The sequence below is a fragment of the Bufo gargarizans genome, chromosome 2 (assembly GCF_014858855.1).
Source record: "Bufo gargarizans isolate SCDJY-AF-19 chromosome 2, ASM1485885v1, whole genome shotgun sequence".
Lineage (NCBI taxonomy): Eukaryota > Metazoa > Chordata > Amphibia > Anura > Bufonidae > Bufo > Bufo gargarizans.
Genome location: NC_058081.1, coordinates 482,014,614 through 482,034,446, shown reverse-complemented (window position 1 = coordinate 482,034,446; position 19,833 = coordinate 482,014,614). Strand labels below are relative to the sequence as shown.

Here is a 19,833-nt window from a genome sequence, read left to right as displayed (position 1 = left end):
TGGCTACAAGATCAGACGGTCCCCAGGTGTAAACAGGGACGCACTGCTGACAATAATGTAACCGCATGTGCGAAAGTGACCGTATTGATGATTATTTAGGCAAGTATGGCGCCGAGAACTGCTCCATCAACATGGCGCTCAGCATGATATATCCTTGATCAGAACTTTACAAGGACCTTTTTATTCCATGGCTCCAGTCTGCCAACACAAAAGGTGAGATTTATCAAACTGTAGAACTGGCTTAGTTACCCATAGCAACCAATCAGATTTCACTTTTCATTTTTCACAGCTCCTTTGGAAAATGAAAGGTGGAATCTGATTGGTTGACATTGGTAACTAAGCCACTTTTCCTTTTCACCAGTTTTGATAAATGTCCCTCAAAAAGTTTAATATAATTTTATAATCCTAGTTATCATTAAAAAAAAAACAATTACAACCAATACCAAGTAGATATATTTTCAATATACAGTAGATGATCCAGATATGTTGTGTCTTCAATGTTTGGACCTCTTCTGGAAATGTATTGATTACCATTCCTTGCCTTCTTTCTGGGTAGGCTGACTCTTTGTGGAGTGATGTTTGACCCGTTTTTTATACCTTTCCTACTACCAGGGCCGTCTTTAAGAAGGGGCAAAAGAGGCATCTGCCCTGGGCCCAGTTGCTCCTGGGGGGCCCAAGGCAGCTGCCTCTTGAGCCCTGTTGGCGACTGCCCCAAGTATCAGGCTACTAAGGGGGGGTGCTGCCATGCCATGCCTGCCTGCCGGCACTCCAGGCAGCGTACTGTGAGAGCTGTGATTTTCTAGGACCTTAGATTACATCATCACCATGTGACCAGTAACCTAGCAATATTACTGGAAACATGGCTATGAGGTCATCACAGGTCCTGTCTACCAGGAGTGTTTCTGCAGAAGTAGTTTCCCATAATTTTGGAGCTTTTTTGGAGAAGATTACATCAGGAAAAAGTGACAGGGGCTGTAATGCTAATATACTGTAAGCTACTGTATAGTGGGGTGCTATACTGCTCTACTGTATACTACGGGGGTGCTGTATACTGTATATTTTGGGGTGCTTTATACTGTGGGGTGCTGTATACTGTCGGGTACTGTATACTGTGAGGTGTGGTATTCTGTATAGTTTGGGGTGCTGTATACCGTGAGGTGCTGTATACTGTGGGTGCTGTATAGTGTGGAGTGCTATACTGCTGTACTGTATAGTGTGGGGGGCTGTATAGTGTGGGGTGCTGTATAGTGTATAGTTTGGGGTGCTGTATACTGTGAGGTGCGGTATTCTGTATATTTTGGGATGCTGTATACCGTGAGGTGCTGTATACTGTGGGTGCTGTATATTGTGGAGTGCTATACTGCTGTACTGTATAGTGTGGGGTTCTGTATAGTGTATAGTTTGGGGTGCTGTATACTGTGAGGTGCTGTATATTGTGGGGTGCTCTACTGCTCTACTGTATACTGTGAGGTGTTGTATACTGTATAGTATGGGGTGCTATACTGAATAGTGTGGGGTGCTGTATACTATAGGGTGCTACACTGCATACTGTGGGTTGCTGTGTACTATAGGGTGCTATACTGCATACTCTAGGGTGCACTGTAACGCTAGCGTGAACCGAGCCCCAGTCTCCTTCCTGCAGAGCGGTACCCACTTCCAGCCTGAGCCCAGCTGCCCATATCACTGATCCTGAGCCGCTGGAGTCTTCAGAACTGGAAGTATTTATATCACTGTACTCTACCAGATGTGTGGATTTTTTGTGTGTGTTTGTTGCGGTGGAGGACATGATTGCCTGCCAGGGTGTGGGAAGGCAGGATCCAGGGGGCCCAAGTACATTTTTGCCCAGGGTCCAATCAATATTAAAGACGGCCCTGCCTACTACCCACATATCCCACAGTGATGTGCCTGGTACTCACCCACCTCTGTTCCCACGTGGAAAGAGAGAGAGAGAAGCTGCAGCTACCTCCCCTGTTCCTTTCCTGCTTATTCTATTTACTATAGTATTACTTATACTGTAGATTTTTGAGTGACTAAGTAGGTTTCTTAATATTTCCTGAGAGCCAACATTTTCTTATGGCCTCTTCATCTGACTCCTCGTCTGCACTTTTATGAAGTAAAGGTGTAAGATTCAGGAGTCAACAGAGTTTACCCAACCCCAGTATACCTTTGGGTGTGTCCATCCTCTTCCTTTAGCTAAATATTGCCATAGTGCTTCTGTTTTATATGAAATAGCAGTCTTTTGTGTATTGCTGTTTGTGCTGTTGCTTGGGAACTCTCGTATGTTGTGATTTATCTACAGGATCATGCTCAGCTGTATACGCTGACACCAGCGATAATGAAGCAATAGGGAGAGGGAGTGCTGGATCATGGATATCATAACCTTCTATGCCGAATGCTCATATTGTATCTCCTGGGACAAGGAAGTAACATCTGAAAAATAAAGGGACTGATATGATATCTAAAAGGTTTTATGGTGATGTATAAACATAGCTCAAGTGGGATTTGGAAATTTTCCAACAAATTCCAATCCAGAACATTGATCTTTCTGTAGCCTCTAAAAAGCTGGGAGACTACAATTCCCAGTATGCCCTGACAGCCTGCAGTTGTCAGGTAATGCTGGAAGTTGTAGTTTTCAAGTTGGAGTTTCAGGTTGGAAATTGCATCTTTGCAGGGAAACAGGCTGAACAGGATGGCGGATGTCTTTTTTAAAGTCTTAAAGACTATAGGGGACATTTATTAAGACCAGAGATTTATACGCCGGTTTAAATCTTTTTACGCCGGCCATGCAACATGCTTTAAATTACGCCAATTTAAGGCCATTTTCCACGTCATAAACTGCAGTGGAAAATGATGAATGAGACGGGCCGGCCCTCTTCCCCACCCACGCCACATCCCCTTTTACTACCACTTTGGAAAAGTGTTGTGAGCGGGGTAAAGGCACAGATTTGGGGTTATGTGCACTGCAATCTGCAACTTTTCCCCACTCACAATGGGTCTAAAAAAGTGGGTGTGACATGGGCGTGGAAGAAGAGGAGCTTCTCATTCATCATTTTCTATGCCTGTTTTAAGGGTTTCAAAATGGTCTAAATGTAAGACACCTAGGAAGCTGTCTTACATTTAGGGTCCATTCACATGTCCGTTGTTTCTTTCCTGATCTGTTCCGTTTTTTGCGGAACAGATCTGGACCAGTTCTGTACCCATTCATTTTCAATGGGTCCTGAAAAAAAATCGGACAGCACAATGTGTGCTGTCCGTTTCCGTTGTTCCGTTCCGCATGTCCGAAAAAATATAAAACTTGTCCTATTATTATCCGCAAAATCGGATCCTGGTACAATACAAAGTCAATGGATCTGCAAAAAATAGATGACATACGGATGACATTTTCAGGAACAACGCATCCGCAAAAAAACGGACCGCAATTCGGGATATAGAAAAATACTGACGTGTGAATGGACCCTTAGACTGTTGCAGAATACACAGAAATTATGAAGAGGCTGACGCCAGCTATAGGGGTTATTAAGACCAGATCTAAAATGATGGTCTTAAGATTTTACTTTGTATTCATTCGTTGCTTGCAAGGAATGAGACATAGTCATAAAAGACTTAGCATTTCAAGAATTCAAAGCTCATTGCCTGTAATATTCTTTAATTGCATAAATTGTCATGCTATTGCCGAGGTAATCATAATAAAATGAAAATATTGCAGTGTTGCATATTTACCATGTAGTATAAGGTTTATGTCATATATATATCTCTTACATAAAACTAAAAATATACTTTATTTACTGAAATTTAAATTTTTCTAACGTTCTGATATTTAAATGAAAATCTAGGTTTTACTGTTGGGCGAGCATGCTTGGCCGAACACCTTTTTCACTCGAGCACCTTTGAATAAAAGCGCAAATACCCAGCCAGCCACCCACAGGCCATAGCATTAAATGTGCACCTTTCCAAATTGCTGGCCCTGGAAATTTTGCCATTTAGGCTTGTGGACACTGATGCTTTCCACAGCCTGATAGCAGCAGCCGTCCCTCATTACTCAGTCCCCAGCCGCCACTATTTTTCTCGGTGTGCCGTCCCCGCCTTACACCAGCATGTGTCACATAACATCACCCGTGCCCTGACCAACGCAGTTATTGGGAAGGTCCACTTAACGACTGTCACATGGACATAAAGTGCTTTTGGCCAGGGACGCTACATTTCCCTGACAGCACACTGGGTGAACGTTGTGGAGGCCGGGAGCGAGTCGTACACTGGGATGGCACAGGTGCTACCGACGCCAAGGATTGCGGGCCCTACTTCCATCAGGATTTACCCCACCACCTACATTAGTGGCTGCAACCCCCCTTTCTCCTCCTCCACCTCCTCCTCCACTTCCACCTCTGAATTCTCATCTTGCAGCCATCAGTCAGTAGCTGGAATCAGTGTACCACTGCAGTGGGGAAGCGGCAACAGGCCGTGCTGAAACTAATTTGCTTAGGTGACAGGACACCGCCGCAGAGCGGTGGCAGGGTATAAGGGACCAGACTGAACTGTGGCTCTCGCCACTCAACCTACAACCAGGCATGGTTGTGTCTGATAATAACCATAACTTTGTGGTGGCTTTGGAGCCTCGGCAAGCTCACACACATACCATGCCTAGCAGTAGTTCAGCAGTTTCTCAAAACCTACCTCAATTTGCCTGAGCTACTGGTGAAGGTGCGCCGCATGTGTGCCCATTTTCGAAAGTCATCTACAGCTGGTAACGCTGCAGCAGCGCTTGCAATTGCCAGCTCACCGACTGGAACTCCATGTTCCACATGTTGGCCAGGCTTTGTGAGCAGCAGAGGGCAGTAGTGGAATGCCAGCTGCAACATGGTCGTCGCCTTTCCAGTCATCTTCCGCTCTTCACAAGTGATGAGTGGGCATGGATGTCTAAACTCTGTGAGGTTTAACACAACTTTGAGGAATCAACACAGATGGTGAGCGGCGATGCCGCTATTATCAGCGTAACCATCCCACTTCTGTGTCTACTGAAACACTCGCTGCTCACAATGAAGGAGGACGCTTTGCAGGTGGAAATGGGGGAAGACAGTACACAGGGTGATAGCCAGACCACCCTCAGTTCGTCTTCTCAAGCACGAATTGGATGATGATGATGAGGAGGAGCTGGAGACGGTTGCCTGCGCTACCGAGGGTAGTAGCCATAGCAGGTATATTCCATCTGTATAGCGTGGATGGGCCGAAGAGGAGGAAGAGGATGAGGAGATTGAGACCGTGACCCTCGCGTTATACTCATTTTGGCCGACACCGATTAGTGGTTTTTCACCCTTCTCGACCCCCACTACAAAGAGAACTTCTCATGTCTCATTCCTGTGGTGGAGTGGACTAGCAATACCAAAAGGTCCTTGTGAAAAAATTGCTCCAAAAATTTCAAGCTGACAACGCTGGCGGCAGAGTACGTAGTTCCTTGGGCAACCAAGGAGGGGAGACGAGGGGAACACACGACAGTTCCAACAGAGGCAGGGCAATACTCTCCAAGGCCTGGGACAGTTTCATGACACCCTGCCAACACCCTCACCCTGATGCGTGGCCTAGTGTCACAAGGAGGGAAAAGTTTTGGAAGATGGTGAAGGAGTACGTAGCAGACCGTGTCAGTGTCCTCAGTGATACCGCTGTGCCTTGCAACTATTGGGTGTCCAAGCTGGACACGTGGCAGGAACTGGCACTCTACGCCTTGGAGGTGCTGGCCTGCCCTGCTGCCAGCGTTTTGTCAGAGTGGGTATTTAGTGCTGCTGGGGGCATAATAACTGATAAGCGCATCCTCCTGTCAACTGAAAATGCTGACAGATTGGCTCTTATCAAAATGAACAAGACCTGGATTGTCCCTGACTTCTCTACTCCACCAGAGAAAAGCAGCTGAACATAGAGGCTCTTTAGATGTGGCTTTTATGGTGTATTGAATACACTGTATTCCCATGCACCCCTTCCACCACAAAAAAAGGGTATATGGTTCAATCTTCCTTTTCTTGTCCCCCTCCTCCTTGATCATATAAACATGCTTATTAGGCTGCCCTCGCTCCTAATGTTTTGGAGGGTCGGCTCAGCAGCAGGCCCTCACCCCTAATGTTTTAGAGGGTCACCAGCAGGCCCTTGCACATAATGTTTTAGATAGTCAGATCAGCAGCAGGCCCTTTCCCCTAATATTTTAGATGGTCAACTCAGCAGCAGACCCTCACCCCTAATGTTTTAGAAGGTCAGATCAGCAGCAGACCATCACCCCTAATTCTTTTAGATGGTCAGATTAGCAGCAGACCATCACCCCTATTTTTTTTGATGGTTAGATCAGCAGCAGGCCCTCACCCCTAATGTTTTAGATGGTAAGCTCAGCAGCAGACCCTCACCCCTATTGTTTTAGAAGGTCAGATCAGCAGCAGACCATCACCCCTAATTTTATAGATGGTCAGATCAGCAGCAGGCTCGTCCCTAATGTTTAGATGGTCCGCTCAGCAGCAGTCCCTCACCCCTAATTTTTTCGATGGTTAGATCAGCAGCAGGCCCTCACCCCTAATGTTTTAGATGGTAAGCTCAGCAGCAGACCCTCACCCCTATTGTTTTAGAAGGTCAGATCAGCAGCAGACCCTCACCCCTATTGTGTTAGATGGTCAGATCAGCAGCAGACACTCACCCCTAATGTTTTAGAAGGTCAGATCAGCAGCAGACCCTCGCCCCTAATGTTTTAGAGGGTCACCAGCAGGCCCTTGCTCCTAATGTTTTTGAGGGTCACCAGCAGGCCATCAATAATAATTTTTCAAGGGTGTGTATGATGCCCTCCTTTATGTGTAATAAAGAGTGACCGTTCCTTGTAATTTTTGGCAGCCCTTTCACTTAGTGCATAAGCTTTATGAGTGTAGGAGTCCCACTACCTGAACAATTGTACCACAATGTAAATGAGGCCCCCCTTTATGTGATATACAGGTTGTATCGGAGTGCCTCTTCCTTGTAATTTTTGGCAGCATTTGCACTTTATATACAAGTTAATATACAGGAAAGAATGTTCCCTAACAATTTTTCTTCTAAAATCGATTTTATCTTCGGTTTGGTGCGTATTATTGTTAGTCTGTAAAAGTGGCGTACTACTCGGACAACATTGTTCCCAGCAGTGACCTGGGAGTCCAAGATGTATCCAGACATCCTCCCCATGCTGTTCCCCAACCATTTCAGTTGTGTTTCATCAATTTCTGACCTTTTCCTATGAACCCGACACCCTCCCCTCTTCAAAGCAGGGGGTGCCTGGTTTAATGCTCGGGTTCTCCCATTGACTTCAGAGTACCCGAGCATCCTAAAGTGTTCTAATCGAGCACCCGATAGCTGATGGCCAAACACATGTTTTTTGTGTAGATTTTAACTCATTGAACTATCCTACTACTTGATATTTTGCAATGAATCAAGACAATTAATGATTAGCTAAGGTGATTATGATTAAATACCATAGATATAATTAAAACACTTTTCGTAATCTGTACATCTTCTGTATGATCTATACCCTGCAATTGCAGACCTCTTCAAACACATGGCACATTAGTTCTTGTTCAGGGAGACCTACCGCAGGGCTAAATCACACTTGAGGGCTCAGAGCTGACAATCTAATAAACCGAACCATATGTAATCATCTCAGCCCATGTATTATGACCTCAGGCCGTAACATTATTGCCTTTGTCCGTATATAATCACCTCAGCCTTTATATTATCAACTCAAACTGTACATAATCACCTCAGTCCATAATATTAATGCCTTAGACCGTATATTATCACCTCAGTCTGTATAGAGGGTAGCCCTCCTCCAGTGATAGTACGACAAGACAAATGATAAAGTGGATTTTTTTTTTTATTACCCAAAAGTCACAAAAGATGCCGAAAGTGGTCCTCATTCACGTCTATGTGCAACGGGCGCCTCCCGCTAGGGCCCCATATAACGTGACCCAAGTGTAGGAATGCAGAGTGGGATAATGCGGCCTAAAAAATGTCTCTCGATGTGTGTCACGGTGCTCCTACATGGATACGGCTGGACCCCAGGCTTTGAAGCAATAAATAGGGGGAATAATTAAGGGATTTGAAAGAAAGATTGAGTCCAGGCCAGTGTATGTAGTTGAACAGCAGCTTTACTTTGCATAAACGTTAATCAGAAACAATCTTCAAGCTTTGTCTTGGTTCCAGCAGGCTTTAGCATAAAACTGGCAGGCAAACTCGTCTCTGCTACATTTGTTTCTCTCTGGCTCTGCTATACTGACAGGCTGACTGTATGACTTTGCTTCTTCTGTCTGCTGTACCTTCTCTCTGTAGTCTGACTCTTAAGTTATGCCAGGAAACTATGCTCCTAGCTGCTGAGGCGTTAAGCTTTGGCCTTCATGGCCAGCAGAGCTGAGGGTGCTCTGGCTGGCTTGGGCACGTTCAGCAGAGACGTGCCCTGCACACCTTCCCCGAGCAGGGGATAAGCTAGACTAACTCTCACTGGTCCCCATCCTTCCTGCAGGAAGTGGGACTTACCCACTCCCCACAGAAGGGGGGGGGGGCTAGAATGGAATGAAAGGTTCTACTCTATCGAACTGGAGCGTTGCCATTTATGCTGCCACCTGCTGGTGAACCAGTCACATTACATTTAAACATAACAGTTAAAAAAAAAATAGAAATGCACAGTGTATTGGACCTGAACAAAATGCATAAGATGACGTTTTGTTAGACCAATAAAGACAGTAGCAGGGTGCAGAAGTGGTAATGCCACTTTGGGGTGTTACATATGCATCTATGGGGATGTCGGATTATGTTGGCTGATAATGCTTGTGATGCTGCGGATAGTGTTTGTGAGGATTGTTAGCGGACGCTTTCTGTTTTAAATTTCCCCACAGATAAAAATTGCATGTAGAAAAGTCTAGGGAACGTGGTGGCCATAACCCCTTACTCACAGTTCGCTCCTCTGTAAACAGTTCATGAACCCGTGCCAGTGAGGTCCGTGAGGTGTAGCATGTTGCCCCATCTTGTTGGAAAAAGCAGGACACTTTCTTTTCTGGTGTTAGTTTGTTGTAAAACTATTCAAAGATGTCCAGGTAATTTGTGGCATTCACAGTTGATTTGAAGACAATTGGGCTCACTGTTCGTGTTGCTGACACTGCCAATTTTTCTGGTCGTGAAGTGGTGTTTTGTGATTCAAATGGGGATTTTCAGCAGACCAGTACCTCGTGTTCTGGGAATTTGCGTGACGATAAATGCGTCACAGGCGGGTGGGCCAGTAGTCACAATGCTCCTGCTTCCTCCTTGGAGGCGCTGATGGTGTCAGTAACTGCTGGAGTGTGTATGACTGAGAGGATTGGTGGAGTAGTTCCCGCTTACTGCTGCTCCACCAATCAGCCTAACACCCAGCACAACAGTTAGGGTGACCACTTTCATAACCCCAAAAGGAGGACATACTCCAAAAGGATCATACTCGGAACAGTGCATAGCATGGAAACCATAATCTATATACCAGAGTCAGCCAAATTAAACTAGAAATCAGTAACATAAATAATTGTTTTACTCACTAAACTTGGCGACTGATTGTGTTATTTAACTTCCTTCATCGCTCCCACCAAGAGTTTGCTATTTGAATATTACAGAGAGGTCATATAGGAAGAGAGAACTACAACTCCCAGCATGTCCAGACTATTATTAGGTAATATCAGAGGACATTACAAGGAGGAGGTATAATAAGGGAGAACTACAACTCCCATCATGTCCAGCATGTTATTATGTGTTATCAGAGGAATTACAGGGAGGAGGTATAAGACGAGAGAACTACAACTCCCAGCATGTCCAGACTATTATTAGGTAATATCAGAGGACATTACAAGGAGGAGGTATAATAAGGGAGAACTACAACTCCCATCATGTCCAGCATGTTATTATGTGTTATCAGAGGAATTACAGGGAGGAGGTATAAGACGAGAGAACTACAACTCCCAGCATGTCCAGACTGTTATGTGATATCAGAAGCCATTACAGGAAGGAGGTATAACAGGAGAGAACTACAACTCCCAGCATGTCCAGTCTGTTATGTGCTATCAGAGGACATTACATGGAAGAGGTATAAAAGGAGTGAACTACAACTCCCAAAATGTATCTGGCTCTAATTCTGAGTTCATTGCTTCTCCACTTTCTTCTTCTCCACACAAAGTTCTGCCCCCTCATGTCACATGACATCATCACAGGTCCTTCACCACCACTTCTTCTCTCCAGTGCTGATGATATCATCACAGGTCCTTCAGTTCTTGCAGTGCAGCAGATTCAGAGCAGGTCTTGCTCGGTGATCACTACTGTTGTGTCTGAAGTTCTCTTATTCTCTCTGTTATCAGCCATTAGCAAAGCACCACGTTCCCCTACCCATGTGACCAGGTTATGCTGTTGTCAGAGGGAGAGGGAAGTGGGAAAAACACTGCGCTGCATGCCCTCAGGTGCCTAATTGTATATACAGTCCTGCCAATGGCCAGCGTCAGACTGAGGTTTTTTGGGCACACCAGAGAAAATTATTCTCGGGGCCCAACCCCTACATCATTAATAATGTCTAATAGGTTTTGAATCAAAGAAATACATCCTTGTGGTAAATAATGGTTTCCAAGGGCAGATCCAAATGTTTTTTTTTCCTCCTGCACTTTCTGGCCCAGAATTGCATCAGGGTCTGGGCCCACTGGAGGATCATCTGGTACACTGGTGGGCAAGTCCAACTGAAAACCTGATGAAAAAAACACTGTTCACCTAAGGTATCAGTGCATAAGGAAGAGGTCTCCACTCTGGACAATCCCTAGTTGTTAGATCGGTCTTGCTATAATCTGTGGGAAAACCTGTCAGTAAGTGTTCAGTTCCTTACAGCACCACCACGGGGAATATTAAGCATTACCCAGTGCTCATTCAAATCAATGGGGTGACTGTGTAATGCTGGACAGGATAGGTCCTTCAAGTGAAGATGCTATTTGTAACCACTCTTCTCTCTGGCCAAAAGAGGTGGATCCTGAAGAGAGAACCCCCCTCTCTTTTAACTCAGTATTCCATAACAGTGTATATGTAAAGTGTTTTTTTTTAAATAGACAAACCCTTTAATTTACTTTTCTAAGACAAAGCCCAGTGACATCCCATTTATCTTAAATAAAGTTATTTCATTGTCCTGCCATGCCATAAATGTGTGATTGGCAGATGTCTCTGCAGGTAGCTGGCCAAACATGCTCAGTCACTATCAAGTGAGATTTATTAGTAAAAAAAGGCAAAATTAAAGGGGTTATCCAAAGTGTAAAACATGCCCGCCCCCTCATATAGATTACACTTCCCCACTTCCCCAAGCACACGCATCGCTCCTGATCCCTGCACGACTGTCGCTGCATCTCCCTGCCGCACGGATCAAAACATCTGGTGATTCGGGCGGCGGAGGGGTTGGCTGCTGGATCAGCTAATAGCAGGCCACAACAGGGAGCCGGGTAAGTATAATCTATATGAGGGGCTCAGACACTGGGGTCATGTTTTAGACCTTGGATAACCTCTTTAAAGGCTCTTTCACATGAGAGGATCCCGTGCGTGGAATCCGCTGTGTGAAAGAATGCCAAACCCGCTCCAGACAGCAAAGACCCGGAGCATTAACATGATTGATAATGCTCTGTGCCTCTCTGTGACCTTTTTACTACAAAATCACGGTGACAACTTTATCTCACTGTGATTTTGTAGTAAAAAGATCACAGAGAGGCACGGAGCATTATCAATCATGTTATTGCTCCGTGTCTCTGCTGTCCGGAGCGGGGTTTGGCATTCACACAGCGGATTACCCGCACGGCATCTGCACGTGTGAAAGAGCCCTAAGCGATCATACACTATTTGATATGCCATACATATGTGTGACCCCTTATGAGACTTGTGCAGTCTAGTTGAAAATCATAAAACAAGAACTGTAGGAATCCTTGCTTCAGACATGACTAGAAGAATTCCACCTTGTATGGACCATACTCTTAAACTGTACCAGCTTAAAGTGGTTTTCTGGTCACTTTTTACTCATGCCACCTAGCCTGCATCATCTGTCATCATCTGCCACCTAAAAAGTCATGCTTATCTGCTCCCTGCCGCTCCGATCATGTTTCTTCCAGTTTCCAGTGTGTTGTCTTTCACCAGATATGGACATGGTCACCTGCATTGCTGCAGCAATGACTAGCTTCAGTAGTGATGTGCCGTTTGAGGACAAGTCACCGTTGAAGCTATTAATTGGCTGAAACAGCACATATGGGCTCTTCCCAGCCGGAAGATAACAAGGCAGAGACTGGATAGGATTGATGAGTGGGAGCCAGCGCCAGGACCAGGGCAGCAAGCAGCAGGTAAGAATGACTATTTCAACAGGTGATGCGGGTGCAATACCTTAGGTACCTATTGTTTTACCTGTTGTGAATGCTGATGTTTTACCTATGTCACGTACTGTTACACCAGCAGATGGCATATGAGTGGCACTGGGAATGGAGCTAACTACTCCATTCCCCCCACCTTGACAAGTGTTCGCTGGTCTGACTTCCTGACAGGGAGAGAGGGCTAGCTAGGCTAGTGTGAAGTTTGGGAGCACGTTCCATCAGCTCCTGCGCTTTAGGGTCTTAGGTCTAGAAAACTATCTCCATTGTGAGGGACAGGAGGGGTTAGGGTCCAAGGGCCACTTCGAAGTTGCTTTCTGCATCCATAGTTTCCGTATTTCTGCATAGCTTTACAGATACTGCTGCAATGTGGGGGATAACCAGTTAAGACACCCAACACCATACCCAAGTCTTTGCAAGGTGGGACAGAACAAATTAAGACATCGATCACCCCCAGGGCTGGATAGGTAAATCTGAAAGCCTGTATTACATAGTGGACATCTACAGTCACAGGTGCCAGCCTCATAGCCATAGTAAAGAAGAATCACAATACAGAGACTTTGTCAGTTATTTTACATCTGAGTGCCATCTAACCAGCCACCATACCTCATTATCTGGTAACAGAGACTGCACCTTTGCACTCAATAAAGAAACCCATTTGTTGTTCTTTTATATCTACCTGATTCCTTCATTGCACCAAACCCCACGAAGTGACGGCGAGGGAGTACACCATGACACAACAGCTTATCAGGCCCACTACCGCTCCCATCCTCTGCCTCGGCTTCTCAGAGGCTCGCTGCACAGGCTATGGGGCATAAGTAAAGAGTGATTTATGACCAGAAAACCTCTCTAAAGTGCGTGGGTGGGCAAACCTATTTAGGAGATCGATGAGTATCCATGCTAGAGCAGTTGCTAGGTTCTCTTTCATGAGGGCAAAGACAAACCAGTGCAGTGGAACCCACGACACCCAGCAGCTGAGGCACATGTTTTACGAATCTTCCTCGGTGACACCTTTGGTCCACCCTTGTACCCGTGTCGATTAAATTTACATGTCTAAAATGATATATAAACTGAAGAATCTAAGTGAAACAATGGAACATATCAAAATCAATACAACAATGTGGACGATAAATACGTTTCTACATGTCCTTTAGTATTCACGAATAACTTAATGAAGGTAGGTGTATATAATACACTGAACATGTGGGTGCGCAATTATATATTTAGGGCGTATACTCTCTAAACACGTAGATCAGTAATAATTGGCAACTGTCCTGAATTTGCCTGGACTGTGCTGCAGTTCTAGGTTGTTTGGTGTATTCTAAATAAAGCTTTCTGAAATTCATATTCTATGCCCAATCACTTTGTCATACACTGTTTGCACTGATTGGGTCCAGGAGAGATAATATCTGGGTCTGCAGTGATATGTATAGTCCAGGCCTCTATTAGGGTCTTATACACAGTTCAGTTTTCATTCTTCTAGCTTGGTTGCTATGAACAACAAGTAAATGTTCTCCATGACAGTTCCCACCTATGAAACCCAAAGGGTGGAGCTGAACAAACCTTGTTTCCCAAAGCAACCATTCAGAGCTCAGCTTATATTTCTTAAACTGCTGGGAAAATGAAAGCTGCACTGTGATTGGTTGCTATAGGAAACAAGGCCAGTTGTTCTCCTGATAGATGAGGACCCAAGTACTTGCAAAGTGCTTCTTTCAATAAGCTTTATTAACACTAAAACAGAAAGCCTATATAAAAGTAACAACTACTAAAGTAGTATATATCAAAAACATACATTTAATTTACTTAAAGGGGTATTACTGTCTTAGGATACCCTCTTCCTGACCTACTCCAACCTGTATGAGCCATAAGTCGGGGTAGTAAATGTGCTATGCTGTTTCCCTAACACTGATTCACTTGTATGGGTAACACGTAAACCACGTATTAGTTTGCCCTGTTATTTCTTCAGTTAAGACTACTTCTGGCAGCCACAGGTTGGGGAGGGGGCCATCCTGAGATGGGATGCCTCTTTAATCTCACCAAAGTCTTTTATATTATATTTATATCCATTTCATCAGAATTTACTGACAATTTAGGGTACATCACACGACCATCTGAATTTGCGGTTCACATAAAATTACGACTGACGTCCGTTTTTTCCATTGCATCCATTGTAACAATGCCTATTCTCCACAAGATGGACAAGAATAGAACATTTTTTATATTTTGAGGGGCTGTGAAACGGACATACGGATGCGTATTGAAATGAATGGGTCAGCATCCCATCTGCAAAAAATGCGGATCAGATGCAGACCAAAAATACGGTCATGTGAATGGAGCTTAATATGCACAGGAGCTGCCAGGCTGTCCCTTCATGTCTGCGATGGAAAACAAGGTTGAATCGTCTCATCTGAGGAGTAAGGTCCTTTTACATGGGCTATTATGGCATAGTTGCCAACAATCCCAAGTTTGCAGGAGCATTCCCAAATTTTCAGAGGCAGTCCCTGCAAATGTGGGCTGTACCTGGCTGAAAATAGGTGTGCCTTATGTAAGCTCTACCCATAAATGGGCCTTCATGGGGTGTCCCGAATTTACCAAATGCAAGGTTGGTAAGTATGATAGAGCAGGCAATGACTGGGAGCGAACGTTCATAGGAACCTCCGTGTTAGCGGCATACACATGCAGCAATCATTGAAGGGCATATGGGGATAAATGATCGTCAGTACGATGACTTGTCCCCATAGTTTCCGTGTTTGTCGGCAGCACATCCCGATCATCTGGCCGTCTAAATGTGCCGCTGATGAACAAGCGAAAAGCTTATTCATTGGGTGATCCTGTTGGTAGTGCAGGCATCACCGATCATGGCTTCTGGGCAGCGATCTGCTGCTCAGAAACCTTGATTCTGTATGAGGACAAGGGATCGCTATAGCGAACCTTCGTCCTCATACAGTGAAGGATATCGCTGCATGTAAATGCACGGTCACTTTCAATCTGTTGACCATCCAATTATTCAGCCAACAGCTATTTAATGTCCACCTTAGGCCTCATGCACACGACCGTTGTTTTTTCCGTTCCGCAAATTGGGGATCCGTTGTCCGTTGCCATTTTTTTTCCCATTATGTTTCCGTGTGTCCTCCGTTTTTGTGGGCGGACTGCCCAAAAAAAAGGAAGGTAAAAAAAGCAGATGCGGATGACAGACGGTTGTGCATTGCATTTTTGGCAGTCCCATTGACTTGAATGGGTCCGCAAACCATTTTTTCGCGGACAAGAATAGGACAGGTTTTATTTTTTTGACGGACTGGAACCACGGACGTGGATAACAGATGGTGGACTATCTGCATGTTCAACGGCTCCATAGAAATGAATTGGTCCGCATCAGAAACGCTAAAATCGTCGGAACGGACGCAGAAACAAACAACGGTCGTGTGCATGAGGCCTTAGACTGAGAGCATGAGAAGGAAATGAATGAACTTGTGATCCATCATGGAACCTGTAGATAGACCTCCTTCTCACGTGACAGCACTGAGAACACTGAGATAAGGAGGTGTATAGAAATAACACACATACAAAGGGAACTCACTACATGTTTATCACCTGGCCTTCTATCTCAGTCTCTGACATAATAAAAATGTATTTCTCAAGATAAGTCACCGGAGATAAACTTCTCATGCAACAAACTGCAACATCTACAGTGGTGAAGGTGATGTTCTTGTGAGTAGTGCTGTAAGTGGTGGAGCCCTTGTATGGCTCTATTCACATGTGCACTATGGTTTCCATTCCTAATAGAAGACATCCTACTGTGCTGGGTACAACACAGTAGATCCTAGGGGTGACCAATAGACCCAGTTGACTTATAATGGGATCAGTTGGCTGTCTGTCAACGTTTCTGTTATTATGGGGGTTGAGCTGAGAGAACTCCTGATGGAAATCCTGAATGGGTGTACAAGTACTCTAGGTTTGAGGAACCAGTTACACATCTCTAAGAAGCATCAATGGAGAGTAACCCAAAAAGAAAAGCACCAGCAACAAATTATTTCAAGATGCACTGGCTTCTAGGATCCAGCAGGTCATATATACAGTATACACATGTAGTATGGTGGCTACACGTCAAAGATTCAGTTTGCCGTTCCACTCTAGGGTAGAGTGCCTTGTTGGTGCTCTCCCCTAGCACTCAGTACCTGGGGTTATCTCCTCTCTAACTATAGAGCTGTATACATGTATCTGATGGTTGGTGCCCTCCCCTAGCACTCAGTACCTGGGGTTATCTCCTCTCTAACTATAGAGCTGTATACATGTATCTGATGGTTGGTGCCCTCCCCTAGCACTCAGTACCTGGGGTTATCTCCTCTCTAACTATAGAGCTGTATACAGGTATCTGATGGTTGGTGCCCTCCCCTAGCACTCAGTACCTGGGGTTATCTCCTCTCTAACTATAGAGCTGTATACATGTATCTGATGGTTGGTGCCCTCCCCTAGCACTCAGTACCTGGGGTTATCTCCTCTCTAACTATAGAGCTGTATACATGTATCTGATGGTTGGTGCCCTCCCCTAGCACTCAGTACCTGGGGTTATCTCCTCTCTAACTATAGAGCTGTATACATGTATCTGATGGTTGGTGCCCTCCCCTAGCACTCAGTACCTGGGGTTATCTCCTCTCTAACTATAGAGCTGTATACAGGTATCTGATGGCTATACAGGTACATACTGTGCTCTATACTGTAATCTATAATTCCCTGCTGAGTTTGCTAATCTGCACAATTGATTGCGATTTTATGATCTATGGTTGGGTCTTCAAGTGCACTTTACCATGTTATCTTAACCCTGTAATTACAGTACTTATGTACAAACAATGGAGACCCAATGAATTGAAACAACCTAATTCAGCACTGCTATATCTGCATCTAGATACAAAGTAAATAGCTGAATCTGTCTAAACGCATAAAGATGCATTGAAAACATGCATGAATAGGCATTTCATTCATTCATTGGGCACACATAAAGAAACCCCAAGACATGAGAACACCTGTAACCCTATTACAATTACTAGCAATAAAACCCTGAAAAAACAGCTGCACCACTGGGCTCCATCCTATAGAGAGATAGGAGTTCACTCCAACCACAATAAGGTTAGTAGAAAGTAAGTTATACAATATTTAGAGATATCTAGCGATCTATATACTATATATATATATATATATATATATATATATAATGTATTATATGTACACCTATATGGCGGTATCACAGTGCACACAAGGAATAGTTCAGTAATAGTTCTGATATATGTCTGATACATCACACACTAATGCAGTGTAACTTTTGTGCACATTCCAAGACCCCCCCCCATGTTGTCAGTCACCCCCCATGCCCCATCCCTGGCCAGGACCTTACCTTCTCTACAAGGCACCCAGTGTCCCTGCATCCACCTATCCACAATGAAGTGTAGGGCAGCTCCTGCAGACACACACTCTCCCTGTGTCACTCAGCAGCCCAAAGCTCAGGAAGAAGGCAGGGAGAAGGAGCACTGAGGAGAGAAGGGGTGTGGAGAGGGGAGTTTATTTAACAGAGCACCTATTGTCTGCAAACCCCAGCATATGGTATATTTCATACATATTGAATGCATTAGGCTGCTACAGACTGGAGTGTAGAAGTACAATATGGGCGATGACGGGGGGAATAATATTCAGACGTCTACCAAGATGTGCCACAAGTCTTGCTAGAATTGTTCAGCAAAAAACTTCTCCTTCTAAAAGCTTTAAAGTGATGCTCCAGCTTTGTAGTCACATCCATAAGGAGGGTCTCTGGACCTAACGAGTGGAGTCCGCTGGAAATCGGTCACAAGGAGCATTTTAAGGCCTCCTGGCAACACAAGCAAATTTGGGGCAAGTAGGCAAGGCATCCTATACTGCTTCAAGCATTGTCATTGGAAACTATACAGAAATCTCCCGACATATACATCAACACATCCACAGACTTCTATGACATTTGGCCAGGATGTGTCCTCATCCTGCAGCCACAACAATATTGAAAATGTAATTTTACCCGATTGCAGCGCTGAGGTCCTAGGTTTGAAAAAACGACCAAAGACAACATCTGCATGGAGTTTGTATGTTCTCCCCGTGTTTGCATGAGTTTCTTCCAGGTACTTCTGGTTCCTCCCACACTCCAAAGACATACTGATAGGGACCATAGATTGTGAGCCCCATTGGGGACAGTTGGATGCTAATGTCTATATATTGCTGCAGAATATAGTAGCGCTATATAAGTGCATAAAATAAGTAAATAAATTACGTATTTTCAACTGTATAAAAAAAGCTATACCGCACCTCACTTTTTTAATGGTAGACTCTGGCATACAGATAGGTATATATACATCTGGGCATATGTTCTGTGGGACAATTTCTAATATTCCTACAGTGCTGTGAATGTAACCTCATAAACCAATACAGAAGCTAGCATCTGCCCCTATGCAATGTATATGGCAACCTGCCCATATACTTATTTTTTCTGTATTGGAATTGCCAAAATGAAACGTGTACTTAGCCTTAGGCCCTGTTCACATCAGGTTTTGACATTCAGAATTTGGCGCAGAATCTGTGCCAAAAAGCCGCCAGCAGCAACGCTGATTCTGCTTCCCATTGTTTTCAATGGAAGGCTATGCTGCAGCTTATAGCCACCACGGCAGCAAGAAAGGACATGGGCTAAACCTTGAATGGGTCCGCGGCTTTCATGTGGTGGACTTGCCCGTGCCAAATCCTCCATGTGAAGTAGCAGCCACAGAAGTGCAGGCAGTCTGTATTCTGTCTATACAGCATGGCATAGTAGGCACTGTGATTGTGTCAGCACTGCTTTGACAGGATGCATGCCGCCCTAACAGATCAATCGGTTATCAGCGCTACCGGCTCTGCGCCCTATATTGCGACATTCATTGCCATACTGCATTTTATCAAAGGTACCTGGCATTGCTATTTATGAGATTGCTTAATATCATTAAAGTGGTAATAATGATAACAGCGCCCTGAAGGTAATACAGGCTGCTATTTCAAGCAAAAACATTACTTACGGTAGACACTTGTAGTCCAAAAGAGAAAGTAATTGCACACAGCTTCCACACCCAGTGCATTGTAACCAGCGCTGACACTGCCAGTGCAATCACAGCTGTAGGGGAGGACTCTGCTCCCTGTTACTGCTATGGGTCATAGGGCGTCACAGGCAGACACCATAATAACAGATCCATGAGGGAACAGGGCATTGTGCCTTATCAGCCATGGCATGAATTATGTAACTGCGTAATCTTGTAACCTGAGCTTTTATACTGCTCAGATTACAAACTCCTGGGAGCAGAAGCAGCAAATATATAATTTAGGATTGACATGTATGACTGTGATTTGGTTATCCATCCCAGAACAAAAAAGCTGTTTTTAAAGTCATAAAAAGATACATTTTTATCAC

General features: G+C 44.6%; 1 protein-coding gene across 2 annotated transcripts in view; it reads right to left on the bottom strand.

Annotated features, from left to right (window-relative positions):
• The window catches only part of SYNPO (synaptopodin), a 124,885-nt gene extending 105,372 nt beyond the window's left edge, over positions 1-19,513 (bottom strand). Inside the window, exons 1-2 of one of the 2 annotated variants that reach the window (XM_044281137.1) lie at positions 19,445-19,492; positions 17,773-17,905 (exon numbers count right to left, since the gene is read on the bottom strand). The gene's annotated coding sequence lies outside the window, so the exon portion shown is untranslated. Of the gene's footprint in view, positions 1-17,772; positions 17,906-19,444 lie in introns of both variants that reach the window. The other variant, XM_044281138.1, reaches the window with a different exon arrangement.
• Positions 19,514-19,833: the final 320 nt, after the last annotated feature.